This window comes from Petaurus breviceps, unplaced genomic scaffold (assembly GCF_028583685.1).
Source record: "Petaurus breviceps papuanus isolate PSGF00001 unplaced genomic scaffold, PetGlider_PUasm1.0 90865, whole genome shotgun sequence".
NCBI classification, from domain to species: Eukaryota; Metazoa; Chordata; class Mammalia; order Diprotodontia; family Petauridae; genus Petaurus; species Petaurus breviceps.
The window spans coordinates 15,759,756-15,785,973 of NW_027187367.1; the positions used below are offsets into that span (position 1 = coordinate 15,759,756).

The following is a 26,218-nucleotide window of genomic DNA, read 5'->3' on the forward strand; positions in this document are numbered from 1 at the left end:
CCTATGGGCTTAGCAATATTTTGGGACTTGATGGAGTCAGCACAATGTCATCCACAAGGAGGAGCATCTGGAAGAGCTCACCATCTGTAGGGAATTCCTCCTTAATATGGACTCTACGTTGAATCTCCTTCAACAGCACAACACCTTTGGTGAGCTCACATCTCCCCATTTTATGCTAAACAGGATGTTTATTATCAATGGGTTGTTGAATAGGATTATTTCTTCTGCTATATCTTCCAAGAAATCTTAAAACGAGTCAGAGAGGTTATAGAAGGAATTTTTGCATTAGGTGGGAGGTTGAACCAGATGACCTCTATGGTCCCTTTCCACACTAAAATTCCATGATTGTGTGCTTGGAGATGAGGTAAATCAGTGAGATTGAAGGTTTCTTTATGTCTAAGAGATTGATTTAGCAAATATGCTAGTTGTTAAAATGTTAGTGCAATCTGCCTCTGATATTCCATTTACAGGAAGTGACCAGGGTAGTGTTCCAGGAAAGATGGTACCTTTACTTCTCTTTAGTTCAGTATAAATCTATCCTAATTTTAACTTTATACATTAAAAAAAGCTAAACAATGTAACATAGTACCAGAATATGGAATAACCAGAGGAGATGATAGAGTACATTCTGTAACACTTAGAATCATTGAAGTTTTAAGTATGAAGGGATATATATATATATGTACATATATATGTATATATGTGTATATGTACACACACATACACAAGGTGTATTTAGTCCAACTTCTCTAATTTAAGAACCCAGCTTATAGCATCCCTGATAGAATATTTAGTGACAGAAGTTTATTGTATTATAAAAGAGTCATTTTATTATAGAATGGCTTTGTTAGAAAGTTCTTCCTAATATTGAGCCAAATTCTGGCTTCCTATAAGTTTTCTCCTACTATTTCTCATTCTATTCTCTGGAGCCAACTAAGATAACTCTTACCTCTCTTTCATATGTCAGTCTTTCACTTATTTCAATACATTTATCTCCCCCATTCTCCTTGCCCCCAACCAAATCTTCTCCTGTCTCCTTCCTCATTCCTTCCCATTATTATTCACTTAGCAACACCCTGGCTGCCTTTATCTGCCTCTACTTTAGTTTCTTATGTGTGTCTTAGCAAAATTAATTCATTATCCATGATTTAGGATCTATGACAAGTAGTAAGAAAAGGATATGTAATAGTAAGCAATATTGTACAACGATCAACCTTGAATGACTTAGCTATTCTTAGGGATACAATGATCTAGTACAATTCCAAAGGACTCATGATGAGAAATGCTATCCACCTCCAGAGAAAGAAATGATGGAGGCTGAATGCAGATCCAAGCATACTATTTTTCACTTTATCTTTTTTTTTTTTGGGGGGGTCTGTGTCTTCTTTCACAACATGACTAATATGGAAGTATGTTTTACATGTTCACTCATGTATAACCTATACCAAATCGCTTACCATCTCAGGGAGGAGAAAAGGAAAGGAGAGAGAAAGAGAATTTGAAGCCCAAAATTTTTAAAAAACAAATGTTAAAAATTGTCTTTATGTGTAATTAGGAAAAAAATTTTAAAAATTAAAAAGAAAAGGGTGTGTAAGATGCATTCCTTGGGTATGAAAACTAGTACCAAACAATAGAAGATTAGTTATTGATATGCTGGATGGGGAGTAGAGTTGGGGGGGGGGAAGAGAAAGGTTGAATAGAAGAGAGAATCAATCGTAGGCTCTCAGAAACACAGAATATCACTTCTATGACAGTGTTCTCTAGAGTTCAGCATAAAATAGGGCCAAGGATGAGTGGGTCCAAGTCTGCCAACTTGGAAGAAGGCAAACTGGAAACTTGAGCTAAATCTGTCAAAATGGATTTTTTCCTTCTCATTTGGTAATACTCATTAGCATAAATTGACTTTTAATAGTTAATTATTTCTTGATGTATTGATGTTTTATCCCACCAACTAGGTGCAATGTTCTTTGAGAGTATGCTTTAAAATTTTTTTTCAGTTAGTGTTCAGCATAATCTCTTGCACATAGCAGGTGCATTTATTAGAAGATAAACTTCCTTAGTTTCCACTGAGAACTCCCAAATCTCCTCTCTCCTAAAGTCTCTGGAGATTTCCTTGAATAGGTTCCACAAGGCCAATGGCCAAGGAAGTCTAGGCAGAATTAAGGGAATTTTGCAGCCATAGGCCAGTGAGGAACTAGTCATGTAAATAAATAGGGGAATTTAGCCATTGGGAACGGCAGTTTTATAAACTCCACAAACATAAATATTTACTCTCAGAACAATGAGGAATTCCTTGAAAAAAACTGTTTTTTTTTTTTTTGTAATGTGACATGTGGACAAGATAGTTTTAGAGTGTAGTTAAGCAAAGCAGGGTTTTAAGACTTGGCTAATCTCTCCCGCCACATGGCGAATTCTCTTTTCTGAAATCTCACCAAACAAGTGTCTAAAAATAGCTCCACGGCTGGTACCAAATAGTTTTTTTTTCCAGTGGAGTCATTCTTCATGTGCAGATAACAGTTTCAATAATATGTTGGATCCTGCAACTCCACAGGTTTTGGCAAAAAAAGAAGTTGAGGGGGATTTCAGAATTCACTCAGCATGCAGCTTGCTGTCATTATCCTGGTGATAAATTTGCTGGTTTTGGCCTGAGTTTCTGGCTACAGTCACATCCAGAGGTATGGAAAAGAGATGAAACAGTAATAGAGAACTCCCAGCCTGAGGCAAGAGTCTGTCTGGGAGACAAACGGGACAAATCAAGGATGAAAAGGAAGAGGACAGTGGAGAGGGAGAAAGGCCGGAGTGCCTCTTATATGAGAATGCTGGTAATTAGGCCTTATAACAGCACATGTGAGAAGGAGCCTTTTCTTTGCTTCCTAATCATTAATTAGCTGATATTGAAGGAAGGAGGGAAAAGTGGTAGGGAATGGGACTGATGCCACATGAAAATTTAGAGAGAAAATATCACACCAAAGAGCCCCTGGGTGTGGTGGAGGAGTGGGGGAGAGGAAGAGCTGAGGGGAGGGTACTTTTGTGTAGAGAGGGAATGTGAACGAGGCAACATATTACAAAGTTATAGAATGCAGTGTGCTCAGATACAGAACAGGTTACATCTAGGGCACTGTTATTATGGAATAAAGTCAGGCATACCATGGTTTTATGTATGGCATTTTGGATACTGTGGCTTTCCTTTAAATTTATTTTACATCAATACTGTTTTTAGGTGGTGAACAATGCTGAAGCCAGCTCTCACAAGGTAGGCTTGTCCACTTGGAACCTTTCTGAAAGGAGCCATGCTGGGGCAGAGAGTGGGAAGTCTACATGCTGATTATGTCAAATTCTGCCCTACTCTCAGATTTTATAGCAGTACCAACCAATTATTTGGTACTAATGTGGGCATGGTGCTATGGGAGATATGAAGATTATTTTCCAAATGTGTCTTGGTCCCAACCCCAAGTACCTGATAATCTAGTTGGGGGAAAAGACAGATAAAAATGAAAAGGTAAGGAAAAATGCAAAGTACTGAAGGCAATAAGTGCTACAGGAGCTTAGAAGGAGGATAGATCAATCAGGGAAGATCATAGGTACAATGGTATGTGAGGAATGGGTAGGATGAGAAGTTTTGAAAGTGGATATCAGAAGAGTAAAAAGTAGCAGCAGCTTGAAGGGCAGCTGGAAATTATTGAGAGATTAAAATTGTTTTTACTATGCCCGTAAAGAAGAGACCTCATATAAAAATAGTCAGATAAGTCTATGGTAGCAAGAGGCAGCCATCTCATCTATAGGAATAAGTCTATGGGGTAGCACAGAGCAAATGGAAGAGCATGAGAGTTGGAGTCAGACGGCCCAGTTTTGCTACTTACCTGTGTGACCTCAGACAAGTCACTTAGCCTCTCTTTGCCTCAGTTTCCTCAACTGTAAAATGAGGGGCTTGGACTAGAAGACCCCAGAGGTACCTCTAAATTTATGATCCTATGAATAAAAGAAGGGGAAGCGAGAGCATTTCAGACAAAGAGAACTACGTGAGCAAATGCAAGTTTGGGGCTGAACAAGGTGTGTTTGAAGATAGTGAGTGGACTGGTTTGTGGCAGGAGCGGAAGGTTCAAGTAGGGATAGAAATGAGCATATAGCTCCTGCCATGTGCCAGATTCTGTGCTAAGTACTTTACAAATATTATCTCATTCGATCTTCACAACCACCCTGGGAGGCAGATGCTATTATTACACCTGTTTTACAGTTGAGGAAACTGAGGCAAATAGAGGTTAAGTGACTCGCTCAGGGTCATACAGCTAGTAAAAGCCAGAGGATGAATTTGAACTCACTGATTCCCTCACCAGTGTTCTATCCATTTGCTACCAGCTGCCCCTGGTAGGCAAGAAATCAAAGTTGGAGTTAGATAGGGCTGTCACTAGGAGGCTATGGGGCAGGGTTACTGAAGCCATCCAAGGTTTCAGAGCAGGGCAGTGAAACAAAGAAAAATGCTGATGTTATGAAGACCAATTAGTAAGGAGACTATCATGAACCAAATTAAGGTAGTAAGGGTCTAGACTACAGCAATGCCAATGGAAACACAACTCTTGGGGTGGCCTCTGTTTGTTTCCATTTCCTACAGAGGGTAGCAGTCCCAAAGATAGATGAGAATGGGAAATCTAAGTGGGAACCAGATTAGCCTTCTCTTAGCTTGGCTAAGAAAGATGCAGGAGAAGCCTTAGGCAAGAAGAGAACAGATCGAGTCCAAACTGGTGCCTGAGTGAACTTGCTTGAATTCATGGTTTGTGTGATTAGGAATAAGACAACTCACATTGATATAGCACCTTAAAGTTTGTAAAGAACTCTCTAAAACAACCCCATGAGGAAGGAAGGCAAGCCTTTCCTAGCCCTATTTTATAAAAGAGGAAACTAAGGCTTAGAGAATGGAAATCTCTCAATGGTAATGGTACGTGTCAGAACCAAGACTTGTATACAAGTCTTTTAATACCAAGAATAGTTAGTCAGTCTCCTTTTTACTATATTGCACTGTCTTGAGGTTGCAAAGCACTCCATAAGGAGAGAAAGGAGAAAATGAATCATTGAGGATGACTTTAAAGCTCTCTCCCAGAAATAAATGTGGTTTCCCTCCCCCCTCCCCCCAAAAACAGTATAACTTTATCATTTCTGGGAATAATAAGTAACAGCAACAACTGATATTCAAATGGTGCTTTAAAGAGTATAAAAAAACTTTACATAAATAATCTCATTTGACTCAACAACTATCCTGTGAGCAAGGTACTAAAGAAATTATTATCTCCATTTTACAGAGGAAAAAACTGAGACTTAGAAAGTGACCTGTCCATTGTCACATAGTATCAGAAGAGGGAAACAAGCCTAGGGCTTCCTGAGTCCAAGTTTGGTACTTTAACTTCTGTGTCAGTTTATATTGAATGTTTTTGTAATCCATGATATTTTCTAAAAATGTATTTGTATATGTATTGCAGTCTGTAAGACTTCACTATCCTGGGGCTTTCTCCCTGTCATAGGGTAGTTTACTCTTGGGTATCCTTGGAGAGACCCAGTTCTCCCTCCTCAAGCAACTCAGAGGATCATCTATCATGTTGGAGAAAAGACAACGAAGTGGAGTGAGGAGGGCAACACTGTTTACAGAGAAATCTACCTCCATAGGATTCCCGGAGAATTCCATGACAATAAACGTGCTTGATCAGGATGAGTGCCTTTTACATGTTGACCCCCAAATCTTAGGCTTTTGGGACATGCTATATAGACTAGGATTGCCAAATCATAGGATCAGAGTCTGAGGGAGATGCAAAGGTGTGCTAGAGCCAGCTCATACTGGATTACAAGAGTCAACTTTCATTTTCATTGTGAGCATTTACATCTTGGAAATTGGCAAACACTATAAATCAAGACCTGATTTAGTATTTTGGTCATGATAGACTTGAGAGAAAATGTCAATAACATAGATTAAACTGAAGTTTGTCATTATATCTATATCTACACACACACACACACACACACACACATCACAGGTCAGATGGCATCTCAGGGGTGTCTACTGCCTATCCAAACAGAAATCTCCTCCATAGCTTCCCTACAAATGTTTATCCATTTGTTCATCTCTTAAGTTCCTCCAGAGATGGGGAACTCACTTTTTCAAGGCAATCTATTCCACCTTCGGGCAACCTTAATTGTTAGGAAATTTTTCTTTGTATTAAGGAGAAATCTCCCTTTCTACAGCTTCCACCTAGTTCTATTCTCTGAGAGGTAAGCAAGACATCTAAATCCTTCTTCCCCAGGCCAGCTTTTCAAATACTTGAAGACAGTCCACAGGCTCATAGTCTGTTATAACTGGTAAATATCATGGGCATGAAGGACTTATCTTTAATGTCTTTGTTAAGGGTTCCTTTCCCCTTTCCCTCCACGTGAAGTTAGGACCATATTCTACTCCTCCTTCTTTCCTACATTGTCTGTCCTCTATGGACTAATTCAGACACCATTCCCTCCCCACCACCTCAGAATGCTTCATCCTGCTCTCCAGTCTCTCCAGGCTCCCTGTGCATAGTTTACAACTACCTCCATAATCTATACTTTTGGAAATGCCTAACTCTGTATTTGAATGTTAAGTCTTTATGAAACTACCTGTCCATAGTGCCTTGAGCATTCTTTGAAAAAGATCATTTTTAAAACAAGAGCTGAAAAATAGCTAAAAAACCTGTACTTGAGATGACAAAATTAATGGAAATGAAAGGATAATTCAAAACTAGAAATATGTGACCAGCTACTCATTACATAAATTGGACATCAGACCTCTTATTAAAGAAAGTTGGTGCAGCAGTTGCCCCCCCCAAAATGTTCTTCTAATTTTAACTGTTTAATTTTTTATGCCCCAATTTTGAAATTCATGTAATCAAAACTGTCCATTTTATCTTGAATGATTCTCTCTATTCCTTGTTTAATCATGAACTCTTTCACTACCTATATTTAGCAAAGGTACTTCCTTCCTCGCTCCTCTAATTTGTTTAATATTTTGTTTAAACTCATTGATGTTTAATCTCTATATCTAAGTTATATATTGATTTGGAGCTAATCTTTGTTTGTTGTATGAGATACTGGTCTAAACCTAATTTCTGCCAGTTTGCTTAATAGTTTTCCCCCAAAATTTGTTGAATATTAAGTCCTTTACCCAGTAGTGGGGTCCTTTGGTTTACCTAAAACTATGGTACTATGTTTATTGCTTTTGTATGTTGTATACCTAATTTGTACCGGTGACTGACCTTTCTATTTTTAAACTAGTACCAAATAGGTTTTTTTTTGGAAGGGCAATTGGGGTTAAGTGACTTGCCCAAAGTCACATGGCTAGTTTTTGTGTCAAGTGTCTGAATCCGGATTGGAACTCAGGTACTCCTGACTCCAGGGTTGGTCATCTATTCACTGCACCACCTAGCCGCCCCAACCAAATAATTTTTGATGATAACTGCTTTGTAATGTAGTTTGAATTCTATTATTGCTAGGGTTTTGGGGTTTTATGTCAACTATCAGTCAGTCACAAGCACTCCTCAGTGACAAATGGATAAGGCCTCTCCAAAGCTTCAGATAGCTTCTTGGCACCAGGAAGGCACAAATACTTCCCCGAGTTCCCTACCGGTGAAAGTCATAGGGGCATAGTACAATGAGGTGGCCAATGTGGCACATAATTCCTTGTTTTGGTGAATGCTCTTAAAACCACCCCACTGAATATGACACCTGAGGAAGCTTTTCCCCTCCTTTTAGGATTTTCCTACTTCCATTTGATGTACCATAAGTCATTTTAGTTTTTTAAGTCACTGTACCACTGCTAAGCAAAAATCAGCTTCCATTTCCTTCTGAAATCTAACAATTTCAATTAAGTGCCATAGTGAAAAATGAAATTCCATGAGTCAAATTACTATGATTTGTTATAGAGCAGGAATTCTGCTTACACTGGGATGGTTATAAGATCTCCTAGTTAAGTTTAGTTTCATCTCCTGGGTTAGAATGAGAAACTCCACTGATGAGTACCTCCTTTTAGGAGAAGAGGACCGGGTTATAGACTGGGTTTTTGAGGCAGTTTTTCCTTATAACATAGGAATCCCTCTCCTCTCTTTTACTTTGCTAGTGGGAACACCCTCAATTTGTAAGGATGACCACATTGTACTAATATCTAAATGACCTTTAATAAGTTCAGGTCTCAGAACCTAACCAACCCTTGCCTTGATCATCAGGCAGCATCAAAGACTGGACATACACCCATTCCCCTCCACCCAAGCCATCTAAGATCAGACTGCCCTCCAGAGCACCCTCTGCCTCCAACCATGGGGAGGTAATGTGTTCAATGCAGGGAGCTGACCTCATAGCCAGGAAGACTCTGGTTCCAGGTCTCCTTCTGTATGTGTGACCCTGGGCAAGTTTCTAAGGCACATTCTAAGATTAAGTTGCAGAAAAGGTACCAACCTGCACTGGTTAAGGGCATTTTTTCATCCAAGAGTTCAACTGTACCAATGAAACCACAGTCCCAGTCCTTAATTCCTATTCTAATTCTCACACACACACACACACACACACAAACACACACACACACACACACACACTTTCCAGCCAGTATTCTATCCCTGGGTCTGTCTGTGCCTTTTTACAAACTGATTCACCCCATACTTAATGCGCTCTTCTTCCTGAACTATGCCAGAATCCCTGCTTCCCTCAAAGCTCTGCTTCAAGTGACATTTCCTTTAGGAGCCTCTGGAATCCCTTTGTCTGTAATTTGTATTTAATTTTCTACAAATATGTTGTTACTTTGCAGTAGAATGAAACAGTGAGATTAGGATTTGTCCTCTCTTCATTTTTATGTCCTCAGTGCCTAGCACAGGGCTCAGCATGTAGTAAACGCTTAATTAATGGCTCTTCAATGAATGAATGAAACTAATTTTTCCCTCTTTGGGATTTTCATTCCAGCTACTAAAGTAATGACAATAATAATAAACAATAGGAAAAAAATTGGCAAATTCTGGGCACCAGACCAGATTTCCAGTTGCATAAACTTTAGACAATGGAAGCAGTTACTATTATTACATTATACAGAAATAGTCTACAAACATTTATAGAACATAAGTAAATTGGTGGATTTGTCAAAAATGCTGAGGCATGCATATCGATGGAAGTACACCAGGGTAAAAATAAATGTCCTTTGAGCACCAAGAATGGTTTCCTTTATGCTAAATGTTTTTAAGGATCTAGAGATTCTGATTAGGTTGGTATTCTTTCTGAAGATTTTAATTTTGAAAATTGGAAGATCCTGATCTCAAAGAAGGAGGAGTGTAATAAACTTTGAAGCCAGCCTTGATGTGAACTCTTTCAGACCATCATTCTTCTTCATGTCTGAAGATGCTGTTGTTGCAGCTGCTGCCAGTGATCAGTATCTGAGGAGGCAGGGAGGGCCTATACTCTGACATTCCCCTTCTGCTCTCAGGAGTTGTCATAGGGAATGCAAAGAGGCAGCCCTGGAGAGGACTCCAAGGCATTTTAGACTTCTCTGATCCTGAGATGGGGTCAGGGGAACAGGCATTTCCATGATAGAGAGTGGGGCTACTTTATTATGCAGGCTATAACTAATGAGCAATGAGAAGAGATAAATTAGTGCTGGTGGTGAAGGCAGTGACCAGAATGGTAAAGTCAATGTAGACCACAACATAGTATGTGAGCAAAGAATCCATGGTAGCAGTGATTGAAAAGTTGGTGGTTCAGTGGATAGAGTGCCAGGCCTGGAGTCAGGAAGACTCAGCCTCATGAGTTCAAATCTGGCCTCCAATACTTACTAGCTGTGTGACCCTGGACAAGTCATTTAACTCTGCCTCAGTTTTCTAATTTCTAAAATGAGCTGTAGAAGAAAATGGTAAACCTCTCCAGTGTCTGTCAAAAAAAAAAACCCTAAATGGGGTCATGAAGAGTCAGGTGTGACAGAGAATGACTGAAAGCCAGCAAAATTTAGAAGAAGGCTTAGACTTGTTCTATTCATTTTTAGAGGGCAGAAAAAGGAACAACGGGTAGAAATTGCTGCAGATTCTGGCTCCAGGTAAGTCAAAATTACTAACAGTTAAAGGTGTCTAAAGATGGAGTGGACACCTTTCAAAGGTCTGTTTTTAGTTTGTTTTTGTTTTTGGAGGCAATTGGGTTAAGTGACTTGCCCAGGTTCAGCTACTAAGTGTCTGACACTGAATTCAAGGGTCCTCCTGACTCCGGGGCCACTGCACTGCACTATCCACTGCTGCCCCAGGGCTCCCTATTCCTGGAGATTTTCAAGAGGCCACTAAAGACCTTGTCATGAAAGTTGTAGAGGGAATTCTTGTTCAGGGAGAGGTCAAACTAGATGACCTCTGAGGTCTCTTCCAAATCTGAAATTCTATGATCCAGTAAGACTTTAAAAATTAGATGCTAGACTTTGAATTACTGGCTCATGGATAGGACCATGTCCTTGCCTTGCCTCTAACATTTTTTGTGTCCCCTGGCATATATATTACCCAGGTCATGGTCCAAGACCATGCCATGTAGTAGTGTATGTATGCAAACTACTATTCTTTTCATTTTCATTCATTACTGTGTATCTCACTCATAGGAAAATAGGTCAGAAGAATTACTCTTTGTGGTCTATACAGTAACCAAAAGACAAGAAGATGTGGCTAGGGAAACAGTAACCATTGTGTATATGGAGGTTTGAGTCTCATGTTCATAAATAAGAGTCTATGGAATGCTTCGTGTTTGGATATTTTTTTATGACTCTCCTAAAGTCCTACATGGTTATGTTGCTACATTCTCTCAGACATAGGGAAACAAAAAACTCTCAGTGATGTTCATATGCTGCCTGTACTCTGCTCAGGGCATATGATCTTGTGGCATCCCTGGTAGTTCTTAAGTTTCCTCTTTTCTGACACTGCCCAAGGATGAAAGGGAGAGATGATTTCTCCCACCAAGACAGTCCCTGGGGCTTCTGACTTTTTACTACTCTCTAGAGGTTCCCCTTTCATTCTAGTGCATCCACTGCAGGCCACACAGACATTTCACATCCACAAACTCTGCTTTAGGGTAAAGAAAATTGGTGGTACAAACTATATACAGGTGAGTAGTCTTGAAAATACTTCTAAGGGATGTTCCTTTTTCTGATTGAATTAAAATCATGTTAATCTTTTCTTTTTGCCTTCTTTCCACCAGTGGGCTACCATGTATTTACACCCTGTGATGATTTCTGGGGAGTGCTTTGTAGACGGTTAGGCAATATATAAATGTGAGCTATTAGTATGGCGATCTTCTTCTCCCTCTTTCCCTCTCCCCCATGAAATCCTCCTCTTCCTTTGAGGGCCACACTAGGTGCCACCTTTTCCAAGAAGGCTTCTCTGATCCACTCACCTGAAAAGGATCTATCGCTTCTCGATTTTCTCAAAGCACTTTGTACCTTTTCTCCTGTATTCATCACATTTCTCCTTTGCATGTCCGACTCCCATCCCCCTACAATTAGATTGTAAACTCTTTGAAAAACCTTATGTTGTTCCTATCTATCTACCCAGTTCCCTTCAACAGTGTTTTACATAAAGCAGATGTTCAATAAATGTTTCTTGAATTGAATTAACTTGTTCCTGCCACCTTCTCTCTGGGGCTCTGGAGAAGATAGCTTGTCTCCATTCTCTCTGCTCTTCCCAAATCAGCATAATTTCTGCTACCTCTAACATCTCCATTTAGGTTTTCATAATATAAATGTACTTTAAAAGCTAATTCCAAATAACTTCTGCTATAGCTTTTAAAATACTTAGGATCTCCATTTATATTTTATTATTTCCATCTCTCTGGGAGGTTAACTTTAAGTTTATCAGCAAGTCTTTAGAGACTGGTTCTTTATATTCAGAAATTACCAAATGACCTTGCTTCAGTAAAAGAAAATAACAGACCTTTTAACAACCTCACTTGACATTTCTGGGGATAGAGTTCAAGTTTTCGGTGCCTGTGGTAATTCCCATTATCACCTTCCTAGTTAGAAGATAATACTATGGGGGCGGCTAGGTGGTACAGTGAGTAGAGCACTCAGGAGGACTTCAGTTCAAATCTGGCCTCAGACACTTAACACAAAAACAAAAGAAGATAATACTACATCTCTTTTTTTAAATTATTTTCCCTTCTTATGACCAAACATTGAAGGGAAGGAGAAGGAATGGAGTAAAGAAAAGGTGGAGAGAATTTTAGAGCTCATACCTCATCCAGCCAAAGATCCCCTTTGTTTCCCCAGAGAACTTAATACAGGATCGAGGTTTCTATTTTTAAAGCCCTGAGCGATTGGTCTCATTAGTTCACTTTCTCCTCCTATTTTAGGGATCTAGTTATACCATACAATTTGGCAAGTTTGGAGCCTTCTGACCAGGGAAGAAATATTTTACCTTCCCTAGTTACTGAGAAGACACAAGTCTCTGCCCTGTAGTATACTCTGAAAAAATATCTGCTAGTCACTGTATTTCCTCTTCTTACCTAGTCTTTTAAAGCAAACTCTCCAAATACAATATATCGGTTTATCTTTATTTGTAGATAAAACCTATCCTACAAGTACAGTTTTAAAAGAAAGTAAGAAATTCCCAAAAAGTAGACTATCCAAGTTTGCTAGGTAATAATTTTGAGAGGGTGTGGGGAGGAGTGTGAAATGGGAAGGAGGAAGTAGAGAATATATAAATTCAGCGGGTCCCAGGGCAAGGCAGGCATGGGTAAATAGCAAGTTCTGCCCAGGCACATCACACCTTAAGCATATCAATGAGTCAGACAAGGCTCCAACTGCTCATCTTTATAGCCAATCCCCTGTAGCAGTGCCCATCACTAACAATTGACTCCCAGTGCTAGTGAGGGTCTGTAGCCCTGGGAACTTCTCTGAGGAGCTCTAATGTTTCCAGGTTCCCCTGTCCCACTTAGCTGCCACCTCTGGGGATTCTTCAGTCTTCTTCCAGCTAGAACAAGTCCTCTTCCTAAGTAGCCCCAGCTGGGATTACACTAGAATGGAAACTTCAAGAAATAACAGTTTGGAAAGTGGCCTAAGAAGACCAGAAACAGATACGGTCTTGAAGTGGGACATGCCTGCCTGCTGTCCCGACTGCAGCATAGGACAGAAGGCATTTTCTTTTGGCTGAATGTACACTGGCCTCAGCACCTGAAGAGGGGGCTCGGAAGAACATTTCTCTGATGTGATGGCCTCTCAAGGAACAACAGAAAGGAGGCTCAGCGTTGGAAGGAGAAAAGGCAAGAAAGGCAAGCAAATGGAAATGTGGCCATCCTTTCAAACACAAATTGCACGATTATGTTTCCAACTGAACTGCCGAAGACATGAAATCTGGTGAAAATTGTTCTTTCTTTAAAAATATCAAAAGCTAATATTTTGCAGACAGATCTCAGAGGGCCGTGCTTGGACAGCAGAGCTGGGCACTGGGCTGTCCAAAGTAAACACACCTGATCTGCATTTGGTCAGAGTCACAAGACCAAACAAGTGGCCAGAGAATTATTGGAGGAATTCAAAGATTGCTCTTCATGAGCCTCAACCTGAAATGGCTTCTGCTCTTGGGAATTTGTGTGAGTGTGGAGGGATAGGGGCAGGGTGCAGAGCAGGTCATGATTGTGGGGTGGGAGCTGATAAACCACCAGGCTTTATTTATTTATTGATTGATTAATTTATTTGGGCGTCCATCCTGTAATTTCATTAGTGTAAGGCACTCCTGTTAAGCAAATTCCTTTTACCAATGTAGATCCACAGCTCATTTGTAACTTTTAATCAGGAACACTGACATGCTTGATTTCCTCAATGCCATGAAATAGTGCTTCTTCTTACTCCCAGCCAGGCCCTTTATCCGCTACACTTTTGAATGGATTTGAAATTAGTCTAGGACTGAAGCAGATTCAGCCATTCATTCACTGTCTTTTCCTTAAAGTAATAGGTGTAAATTTCCCAGCAACAGCCTGCTTTCCTTAAAGTAATGGGTACAAATGAAGAAATACCTGTGATGTTAGATCATCATTATTAACTTTGCCACAAATTTCACTGGGTCTCTGGGTGAAAAGGGAACAGACCCTCTGAGAAAGGGACTTTGTGCATCATAGAAGCTCAGAAACTTTCTCTTCACTGCTTTTGGGTTGGCAACGAGAAAAGTAAGGGCTCTTTAGGAGAAACTGATGAGTTTTAACTTAGGTCTTAGGAAACTTTGTCCCATTCCAACAATGAGCTAGAAAGAACAAACACTGCCCCCAACCTAGCAGCACTATTTAGACACTTTCATATGGATGAGAAAATCACCTTCTCTTTACAAAGGCAAACTCACCACAAGCTAATACCTCTTCATTATTTTTGCTTATAGAAAAGCGGCTTTTTCTACTTGCAGCATTTAATACACTTAAGGTTTCCCTCGGTTAGCTCGTCCCCTGAAAACTAAATAAAAAAAGAAAGAAGATACAGGCCTGGTACACTAAATTTCTTTTGGGCTCAATGCCTAATTTTTATCAGACTCAGTGCCTGATTCCTTAAAAGCCTACTGCCTAAAAAATGCTTGTAGAATTCACATAGCCCTGATCATGTAGATCAGGCCTTGTTTTCCTGGTCTGTCATTCGGGTAGGGTAGGAGCCTCTCTCTCCCTCCCTCCCCACCTCAACCTTTCTATGTAGAGACATCATCAGGTTGGGAATGGGGCTGCCTGGATCCAGGATTATATGTGGGCAGGATTATATTTTGGTCATGGGTTCAATTAGATGGCTGCTGAGGTCCCTTCCAATTCTCAAATTTTGTGATTCTGTGACTAGGTTCTACGTGATGGGGATTTGGTTTCTTACTACTTCAGTTTCTCCAGAAATTAAGGATAACCATTTACTGCTGCATATTCCTAGGCTCTTTATGAATTCTGGGTCATTCAGCACTATGTATTTGGTCACTGTTATCAAGATGAAAATGTTAATCACCAATTTTTATTTGGTACAGTGGCAAAGGTAAAGGTAGTATAAAGATACAAGTAATCCTGCCACCCTTTCTTTCTCTCCCAGGAAATCAGCTTTCGGGCTGGTATACTAGTCTCATTTGAGGGGGAAAAAACTGTTGGTTTCAAGTGTGGAGTCCCCTGAGGGGAGCGTTGGAGGTCTTCTTTCAGTCACTCTGCAAGGCACCTAGTACTGTGGCTGGTCCCAGAAAAGTAAACCTTCAATAAAAGGCTGTCATTTCAGGAAGCAGAAGAGTGCTGGCAGGGACAAGGCAATCTTGCTGGAAAGCTGCTTTATTGAGAAAGACTGATGGATAAACAAACTATCCTGAAGCTGAATAGAGATAAACTGTAATTTCTGCTATCCATTTTCTTCAAATTTCCTGAGGGTTTTTTTTCAGCTGACCAGCTGCAATAGATTTTGCTGGTTTGACCAGAGAAGTGACAGATATGTTTATTGTGATAAAATCCCCAAAAAGGAATTCTAAGAAATTAAGAATTGTTTTCAACATTGTATAAATTCACTGAAGAGGCCCTCACTAGGTAGTCTACACTCAAAAAAAAAATTTGAAGGACCATATATTCACAGATGTAACCCACAGATTGCACTCCAAGTACTAAAGAAACCACATTTTGCCTTGTATTCTATTTATTTGGGTATGTATCTTATCTTTTCTACTAGACAGACTTAAAGTAAGGATAGATAGTTCTTTGTTCTTCATTGTATGCCCCACAGCACCTAGTACAGAATCATTCAGTAAATGCTGGTCAAATGAATGAGTGAGTGCCCATCCTTTTGACAACAGCATTTTTCCACGCCCTACTCTCCTTCCCTCATTGGCTATGCTGAGTTTGGGAGAAGCTGCATGGTTCAGACTCCGGAACCTGTCTAAAATAATTCATCACAGCTTGACTGCTTTCACCAAGTGTGCATCAGATTATGGTTTGAGGGGAAAATTCTTTCCTTTACCAAAGTCTTATTTCAGAAAGACCAATTCTGGCATCTCAGCATTGTCTATCTTCTTTCCCTGCTAGATTGTTATTAGAAGTCTATGATTAGTTCACTGTCCTACATATCTGAAGATGATAAGACAAACAGTGATCCTTCTTAGAGTGTGCAGTCAGAACTCAAATGATTGACCCATAACTCTTGTTTGTTCTCTATCACATAGATTAACTGTGCTTTATCTTCTCATTTCACCCAGACTATGTTCCGATCTTGGCAACACTTGACACCCTATACAAACATGGACTCCATTATTGGCAACTGAGATGTACTTATCCCCTGTGCATCTTTGATTCCTATGTCCCCTACTGTGTCGGCTGTACCAATCCCCAATCTTGGATCATTCACTACCATCATTGCTTTTGTTGCTCCTACTCCTGCTAGAGAAGACTCAGAACTAATGGTGTCATCCTGAGCTGCTAAAAATTCACGTTAGCCATCTTCATTTAGGACCTTGCTGGTGTTTCCTGGCAATACTTTCATGCATCACTATCATCACTACTGTCACCATCAACTTATTGTTGTTTTACATTGTGGCCCTTCTAGACAACTTGCTAAGTTATTCATTATTGCTTATCATTCATTAATTTTCTAATGACTTCACTATGCTGGTTGTCCCTTATCCTATGACTTAAGATCAGGAATCTTACTCAGAAGCTATCCAGTCAAACCCTCTCATTTTACAGATAAGAAAAATGAGGCTTAGAAAGGTTAAATGATTTACCCAAGGTCACATAGCTAGTAAGTATCTTCTGGACTAAATTTAAAATCCTGCCGCTGAAACTTACTAGCTATATGACTGTGGGCAAACCATGCAATCTTGCTGTGAGCTCCTTAAAGGCAGGAACTGTTTTTGCTTCTTTTTGTCTCCCTAGAGCTTAGCATAGTGGCTGGCACACTGTAGGTGCTTAATAAGTGTAGACTAATTGATGGGTCTTAGTCTAGAGACATCTTCCCTTCATGTGTATTTTTGCCTTCTGCTTGTAAGTTGCAAGTCCAAGGCAAATAGCCCACAAATGTGCCCACCTGGGCACATTTGGCAAGTTTTCCAGAGGTCCTCGCTCCTAGAACACCAACAGAGAGCTGGCTGCCCTAGATTCAATACTGTCACATGTCTGAGTCAACAAAGATTTTCCCTTTCCCTTGAGGTGTATCCATGGCAAGGGCTGGGATCTCATCACTTATTCCTGGCACTTGAAGCATCTCTCCCACTCTTCACTGGCTCTTCTCCTTCTGCCTTCGAAAACTAACTAGTCTCCAAAATATTTTGCTTGAGCTTGTTTCTGTCTTAAGCTGCAGTCCCATTTTCCTCTTGACATTCACTGCTAACCTTCTCAAATGAATATTCGGTACCTGCTGACTCCCTTCCCACTTGACTCACTCCCTTTATTCACCAACCTGTAATTTGGCTTCAATTCCCACTATGATGAAATACTCCCTCTCAGATGACCAATGGCATCTTTATTTAACAATAACAAACATTTATTAAATGCCTACAATGTGGAGGGCTAGGTGATGGGGATACAAAGTTAAGCTTGAAAAACAATCCCTGTTCTCAAAAAACTTACATTCTAGTGGGGAAAGATAACATAAAATATATATAAAGGCACAATAGTTTGAGGAGGAAAAGAAAATTAAAAGCTAGAGAGTTCAGGAAAGGCTTCAGGAAGGAAGTGGAATCTGAGCTGAGCCTCGAAGGAAACTAAGGATTATAAGACAGAGTGGGGCAGGAGTGAACTGCAGGCACGCTGGGGTGGTGGTGGAGTGATGATGGCGATGCAGCCCGTGCAAAGAAGCGTATGGAGGTAGAGGATGGAATGCCAAGGTTAGGGAAGATGAAGTAGTCCAGTTTAATTGGAATATAGGGAGTAATGTGAAATAAATTCGCAAAAGTAGACTGGAACTAGATTGTGAAAGGCTTAAAATGCTAAATTAAAGAGTCTGTATTTCATATCAGAGGCAACAGAGAGCCACTGAAGTTTCTTGAGTGGGTGGAGTAACATGATTGGACATCTGTCCTTCAGAAAGATTATTTTGGTAGCATTATGGAAGATGAATTGGAGAAACTGAAAACTGGGAAACGATTTAGCATGCTGTTACCTCAGTAAGAGGGGATGAAGACCTGAACTAGGGTAATGGCAACATGAGTAGAGAGAGAAGGGCAAAGATGCAAGAGATATTTTGAAGGTACTATTCTCAGAATCCAATTTTAGTCTTCTTTCTAGTTAAAAAAATTTGTATAATTAATTCTCAATTAAAAAGTGGTATATCCAATGAAAATCATTAATCTAAGACTGGTTTTTCATCACCACTGATGGTAGAATATAAGCATTTTACTAATGATACTTTAGTATTTAATGAATCGATGAACTCATTTCTCTCTGCCAGTGTAGATTGAAACCCATCTATGCCTTCTCATCATGTGCAATTGTTGCCCACATTTTCCCATAAATACTTCATAGTGGAAAGCTTTTAGGGCATCTGGTTCTTTCAACATTTTTGTGGATACTAGGGCAGCAAAGAGGCCTGTCCGTCTGTTATCCTTCACTTGTTGCATGCCTAGCCCACCTCCTTTTCTGGTCATACACATCCTTGATTTCCTTCATGCCATTTCTTGACATATGTCACCACACAGTGCATTTTATTTCCACATAAGAAAAACCAAGTGGACAAAAAAATGCATGTTGCCCAGATTATGACATGCTATGCTAAATGCTGTTGCCAAACTTACTAGCTTTTTCTCCATCCTTCTCTTTAATTGCTCAGTTGTTTTTGACACCAATGACTATTTCTATCCTTTTGGAAACTATTTCTACCTTTGAGTTTCATGACACTGCACTATACTGGTCATCCTATCAGTCAGTCAATAAACATTTATTAAGCATCTACTATGCTATCAGGTACTATGCCAATACAAAAAAGAAAGACAGTCCTTGCCTTCAAGGAGTTTATAGTCTAATTCTAATTGGATTCAATTTTTCTTCCCTCACTGGCTCCTCTAGTCAGCACCCTAACTTGAGATGTGTTATGTTATGTATGTGTGTGTGTGTGTTGGGGGGGCAGTCGGTGTTAAGTGACTTTCCCAGAGTCTCATAGCTAGCAAGTGTCTGATGCTGAATTTGAACTCAGGTCCTCCTGACTCCAGGGTAGGTGCTCTAATCCACTATGCCACCTAGATGCCCCAAGATATACAGGGGATTAGATACATTATGCATAGTAGCTTTATCCCTCATAATACCCCACACATAATAACAACGCATTTCTCACGGTTGTTGCACAGATCAAATGAGATAATATTTGTAAAAGCCCTTAGCACAGCGCCAGGCACATAGTAGGCACTATATAAATGCTTTCCCTTTTCCGGTATAGCTATAAACACAAAGAGGCACTTGGTAAATACTTGGAGAGCAAATGATCAGTTTGTAAAGTCTGATGCTCTTGGTGACTGGCTCCCAGGCTGACCACAAGTCTGTGCTCAGACACACAGAGGGTTCCCATTCCAGCCAGCTGGTCCCTGGGTTGTTCTGCATATCCCTATGATTTCCCTACCTTCCCCCAGCTCTAGCTGACTTCCTGTTAGTCAGCTTGTAGGCTATATACAGTTACCCCATTTGGGCCTGCTCCATGATTGTTGCCCAAGAGTCTACTGCCATCCATACTCCTCCACACCTTGCCTGTCTCCCTGATGCTGCATGTACCATGGTCTTTGCTCATAACATGCATACTGTGATGTAGACAGCCCATGTTTTATCAATTCCTGTTCTTCTTGAATCCCATAATACCATAAAGCAGTCCTACATACACCTGAAGGGGACCACGAATGCCTTAGCATAGGGTTCTAATCTCCCTCTCAAGTTTCACCCAACCCAGCCCTGCTTGGAAATTGTGCTGCTGTGCCTGCAGAAGTGTATTTTTAGACAAGTTTATATAGGCTGTGGTGTCGACTGTGCATCAGAGAGCAAGTTTTGAGCCAGAGTCATGTTACTGTGTGACACCAACAATAAACTGAGGCTGTCCCCACCCTAGGGGAGTGTACCCTGCTGGGTAGAAGTAGTCACACACTCCTTGGGTCTAGCTGTGGTTTACAGTAGCCAGGTCCATTTGATGTTTAAGGAAAATGGACAATGGGAGCAGCAAAATGACTGCTAATCCTAATCACCCATCATTCTCCCTACCATTGACAAAATCTGTCCCCCAGATACATAAAGGACAGCAGGATTATTCTCCCTCATAATTAGGGTGAAAACAATGAAATGCACTTCCTATTTAGAGCTACAGCCAAGAACTGGGAGGAAACCATGGTCAAATTCTTTACCCCTCTTCCCACCCTAGGCAATTCAGGAAGGTTAAAAAAACCACAGCTTTTTGCCACTGGTGTTTAAAGATAACTTACTTTCTATACTAGTGTATGGATGGCCTTTGGCATTGATGGATTACATTAAAATATACTTCCATCTGTCCCCATTTTACCTTATCCAGGAGATTTCATGTATTATATAGAAACTGACACTTTTCTTCAGGATTATTCTGTTTTCTAGATAATAGTATATGTTGGCAAAGTGCTTTGAAATCCTTGGATGAAAAGCAGCATGTCAAGGGAAGAAATTTTTCTTCCTTTTTTTCTTCTTTGCACATTTCCCCTAGAATGTGCTTGGAATATATATATAGTCACCTACAGGCCTGAACTGGCTCTATGACATGGTGGAAGAATTTGATTTTAAAGCATTTAATTAAACTAAATATAGTGCTATCCCTCTGTGGGCCCCTACATGCACTACACACCAAGCAGCAAAATCCCAGTTTCCCTTTGCCTCATCATAATTCACTATTTGTGTATTTTATTTGAATCCAATTTGCCACAATAAGAAGTCAAGTTTCTTAGGGAAACTACAAGGGGTGATTTGGTGAGTTAGTTCCATTGAATGATCTCTTGTCTCTAGCTGTCATCATTCATGTTTGCCATGGTAGGTAGGTACCTGAGACTCAGCTTTAAGTGAGAACAACCTGGACAAAACCAAGGTCTGCTTTCTGTGGCCTTATCTACAATATTAGGCAACAAAAAGTTGTGAAAAATAGAATGACACTATCCACCACAAGCTTGTTTTTACAAAAAAATACCCTGGGGGCACCTGAATTATCTACTGTTAAAGCACCACCAAGGTTAGGAAGTCAGCCAAAGTGGCAATTCTCAAACATATGATTCCCTCGCATTTCATTTACACGCATTTTCTCTTTCTTGGTGGTAGGACAAACCCACACATGGAAAGGATTTAAAGGCATAAGATGTCATTGACACTAGTTTGTTGCAGTAAATTCTGCAGGCTGATTTTTAACAGTTCTAACTCAAGAAATGTCCAGTCGGGTCAATGCTTTCTTTTCACACTGGTCTCTGATATCGCTTTTCTTTTCACTGACTGACATCCTTGGGACCACTGTACAACTCATCCTCATAGTTTCTCTCTAGTCACTTGACTCCTCACTTAGTGCTTCTGTCTTTACCTGAATTCTGCCTGGCACCAAGTGGACCCTGAGGGGGGTATAGTTAAATGAATGAGGAGCTTCGAGTCAGGAGATCTGAATTTCAGTCCTAGCTTAAGCACTAACCAACTGTGGGATATTGAACAAAAGTCATGCAGTTTCTCGGGGCTTCGTTTTCTTCATTCCTCAGAGGTTGTTGAACTAGATACTCTCTAAATTTTCTTCTAGGTTTAACAATCTATGATTCCCCAGGTCTCTTTTTGTCTGCTTTGACATATTTCCCTTGAGTAGCGACTCCTGGTTTCAAGTTTTTTTTTAAACGAATTTCCCTCTGACCAATTAACATTCATTTCCTTTAATATCCTCCAACTTGCATCTGACCATGGTTTTATCTGATCTCCACATAGTGACAACAAAATGTTTTATCAATTCCATGAAATCATAAAACTATTTTCATGGGGTCATGATAGTATAATATGCATTTTGGTGAAAGTCCTGCAGTGTCAGTGTCACCCAATTTTCTGTAAAGCAAATGACAACCTAAACAAATGTAGTACAGGAAGAGAAATCGAAAGTATCTTAGCATGTCAAACACCCCCTCCTTTACTTCAAGATCAAGACCTGAACCATCCCAGATAAATGGCAGCTTCCCAGAGCTGCAGTCTCTAAATTGTCTCTTGGTAGCTAGTGTCACAGGTTAATTGACTTCTGTAAAAGATTTCTTTTTTGGATCAACAACTTCCTTAACATGTTTTAAACTAATTTCTTAATTTTTGCCTCTGTGTAAAGATGAAAAGCAATTGTTTTGTGCCCTCTGTATATTTTGTATAATTGAAAACTGTTATTAAGTCAATGATCAGATGGGATGAACTTCAAAGGAGAAAATGATGAGCAGTCAAATGGCAAAAAGAAGTTTTAGAAACTGCAGCATTGAGCAAGGAAGTATGCTGACTCCTTTGGTTACCCCTGTGTGACGGGGCATATGAAGCAAAAAGTGGCCATTACTGGTGGGAGTGACAATAGACAGGCTATCTTCAGGGAAAAATCAACCTTCACTCATTAGCAGAATATGGAAGAGCATGAAAAGAAGTGATTAAGGAGGGTGGGGAGTTTGTTAACAATACAGTGCAAGTTCTGAAGGGCATGACAGCAAGTAGGGAAAAGGAGCCCTTAATGAGAGGTATGACTGAACCAGATGGCAGTAAGAGTTTAGGTAGAGGAGAGGATTTTCCCCTAGGTAGCTGGTGCTTTGAAACTCTGAGTGTAATGGAACTGGGAATTTGAAGATCTTCCCTGCCCCTTAATAGACCTAGTGGGAATTTGAAGACCTTCCTTGCTTTGAAAGTAAAGTCTGCCCCCTAACAGGCTGAATGTAATCACATGGAGCCTGTGATAGGAGGAGTTTGCTAAAGGGAAGCAGAGCCCACAGGAAACTTCCCTGCTTTGAAGATAAACTCTGACCCCTAAAAGGCTGAATGTAGTCACATGGAGCCTGTGATGGGAGGAGTTTGCTGAAGGGTAGAGCAGAGCCACAGAAAGCTGGGATTCAGAGCTAGCGAGACTGTGGGAGAGAGAGGAGCTAAGGCAAGGAGATAGAGAGGTTTGTGAGTAAATATTGATCTTATATTGGTTTGTGGGAAGGCTAAAAATGGCTCTCTGTGTTTTTATGGTTTATTAGCTTTTGTTGCTGTGATGGAATCAGCTTACTGGTTTTGATATTCAGTTTTCTGGTGTCTAAATAAATGCTTTGGTTCTGTCCTCTATATGGAAAGTTTGTTATATTTTGTGATTGAGCGACATGCAGGAATTATAGTCGTGGTCTTTATCGTGATCATGGGTTCTGTAAATATCCCATTGGCACTACAAGGAGTTAGAAGAATAGGAGGTAGGAATTCATCTAAGGTGAAGCAACAAAGCTATTTTTGAATCTAAGATCCTTGACTCATGCTGATAACACCAAGGCATAGATACCCCATGACATTCTGCCTGAAAGTCAGTCACCTGCATCTCTCTTTCTCTTTATATTCTCTCTTACTTGTTGTATTGAGCTGGGAGTTTTGGGATTTGACTTATATTCTTGTATATATTGATATTCTTGTAGGTTTTTCCTTGGAAGATTCTCCTTCAGGTGGTGATTGGTGGATTTTTTTCTATTTCTACTTTCCCCTCTTGGTCTAATACTTCAGGAAAATTTTCTTTAATTATTTCTTGTATTATTGTATCAAGATTTTTTTTTTGATTGTAGCTTTCAGGTAGCCCAATTATCCTTCTGTTTTCTCTGCTTGATCTGTTCTCCAGATTGTTTTTTTCTTATGAGGTATTTCACATTTTCTTCAATTTTTTCATTCTTTATATCTTGTTGCATTATTTCTTGGTCTCTTATAACTTCGTTGGCTTCCCCTTGCCCAATTCTAATTTTCAAGGATTTATTTTTTTCCTTAAGATTTGGAATCTCCTTTTCCAGTTGGTTGACTTTCTCTTCATAATATTGTTTCTCTTGGATTGTTTTTATTTTTTAAAAAAATTTCCCTCAATTTCTGTCATTTGATTTTTAAAGTCTTTTAAAGTCCTTCTATGAATTCTTCTTTGGCAGGTGACCATTTGATATTATTCTTTGGGGTAGGAGAGACTTTTTGATTCAGTATTCTCTTCTGAAAATGAATCCCAGTCTTCTCTATTCCCATTTTTATAGTTGGGTTCTTAATCCTTTGCTTGCTCTTTTTATTTTTAAATTTGTAGCAGTTTATTACTGTAATCACTTCTAGTCCTGGGGCATGGGGGAATGGTGCTTCTGGCCTCATGTCCTCCTTCAGTTCTCCCTTCTGGCCTGGAACAGAAACCAAGAACTCCACCTCCAGTAGGTGCCCACAACCAGGAGTATCCCCTCCTTACCACTTCTGCATCACTGGATGTATGCTGGTCCCTTCTTGCCCAAGGCTGCATCTCAGTAGCACAGCTGGGCCTGGCCTTCCTTTTCAGCAGAGGTTCCCTCAATCTTCCTCGCCTTAGATGTCTAACTCCCAACACAGTCCAGGAGGTAAAAATTCCTGTGGCTGGGGCTAAGGCTACCTCCCAAACCCAGCTGCCTCCAGGGTTCGCCACTTGCTGTTTCAGCAGAACCAGCCTGGAGGTGTTTACACTTCACAGAGACCAAACCTTGAATCTGGGCTTTTTCTTCAGATCTTTTCCAGTTGTCTCAGGAGGACCACTGTTCTGCCCCAACTCTTGCTTATTTTTACTCACTCTTTGTTTTCCCTAAGGTGCTATTTTGTCTTGTTTGTGGGGGAAATCTGGAGAGTTTGGAATTTTCTTTCCTACACTGCCATCTTCCCAGAATCCTCTCCTATATTCTCTTTTAAGTGGAGAGATGAATATGGGTTTCTATCTGGGTTTGCATGCCTTGCCAAAAGCATTCAGATGGCTTCTGGTCATCATCACTATGACATGATATTGAACAATAACATACTTGCAAAGGATATGAAGAAAAGTTAATTTTAAAGGAGGTTCAAGCTAACTAAGGAAAAATATACATTTGACACATCAGTAAACTTTACTGATGAAGGTCCAGTCTTGGGGAGGTATTTTTCCAAATCCCAGTGTTCCAGAGAAAAATAAAAGAAAAAAAAGTTTTGTTTTAGTGTTTTGGGTTGTATTTTTTCCCTTTTTGGAATTCTGAATCAAAGTCAGAGACAAGACTTAGGAAGTCTTGCTTGGTTTTATAACTTTCCTCTTAATTATTAGCTGCTCTCACTTTTTCAAAAGAGAGCCACCAGGATGGTGCAAGGCCTTGAGGTCATACCAGATGAGTGCTGATCAAAGGAACTGGCAATGTTTAGAATTGTAGAAAGAATGCTCAGGAAGGGGGCCATGATAACAATCTCTAAATATTGGCAGGGCTGTCATGTGAAAGAGGAATTAGACTTACTTTATTTGTCCTCAAAGGACAGAATTAAGAGCAATGACTCAAAGTTGAAAAGAGGCAGACTTAGGCTTAATGTAAAGAAAAGCTTCCTAATGCTGAGTCATCCCAAAGAGGAGTGAGCTACATTGACAGGGAGTGAGCTATAACCCACAGGAGAATTTTAAACAAAAGCTAGCTGACTACTTTGTGAAATGCTATAAAGGGATTCTTGTTCAAGTATGGCCTTCAAGGATGTTTCTAATTCTAAGACTTGGCCATATTGCTACCTACCAGCCTTGACTAATTATTGCCAAAGAGGTTACTGCCACTGGTAGAAACACCAATGCTAGAACCCGTGTCAGTGAAACCAGATGGCAGTAGCTTGTTCTACTCCGATACCCCCAAACCACTAGTCATGAAACCTATTCTTCTCCTTTTATCTTGCCACACTGGCTTCTCTGGCCCTCTTAACTTAGATTATTACTAGAAGGCATGTATATGAATGACACAGTTTGTGCCATATAAGGCAGACTTATCTGTGTGACTACTCTACAGCAACACAGACCAGTTTTATCCACAACAAACAATACCCCTCATGGAGCCTGGGAATGAATCTAAAAAGGCAGCAAATCTAGATAACAATTTCTTTCTTTCTTTCTCTCTTTCTCTCTTCCTCTCTTTCTCTTTCTTTCTCTTTCTTTCTCTCTTTCTCTTTCTCTTTCTTTCTTTCTTTCTTTCTTTCTTTCTTTCTTTCTTTCTTTCTTTCTTTCTTTCTTTCTTTCTTTCTTTCTCTCTTTCTCTCTTCCTCTCCCTTCCTTCCTTCCTTCCTTCCTTCCTTCCTTCCTTCCTTC

The 26,218-nt window shown here is 40.0% G+C and overlaps 1 long non-coding RNA gene and 1 pseudogene across 1 annotated transcript; one reads left to right on the forward strand and one right to left on the reverse strand.

Moving 5' to 3' along the window:
• The window catches only part of LOC138150234 (histone-lysine N-methyltransferase 2B-like), a 99,262-nt pseudogene that overhangs the window by 56,320 nt on the left and 16,724 nt on the right, over positions 1-26,218 (reverse strand).
• On the forward strand, positions 2,452-5,698 carry LOC138150330 (uncharacterized). The gene is made up of 3 exons (XR_011165548.1): positions 2,452-2,675; positions 3,221-3,253; positions 5,514-5,698. It is a non-coding gene; the product is annotated as an uncharacterized lncRNA (long non-coding RNA).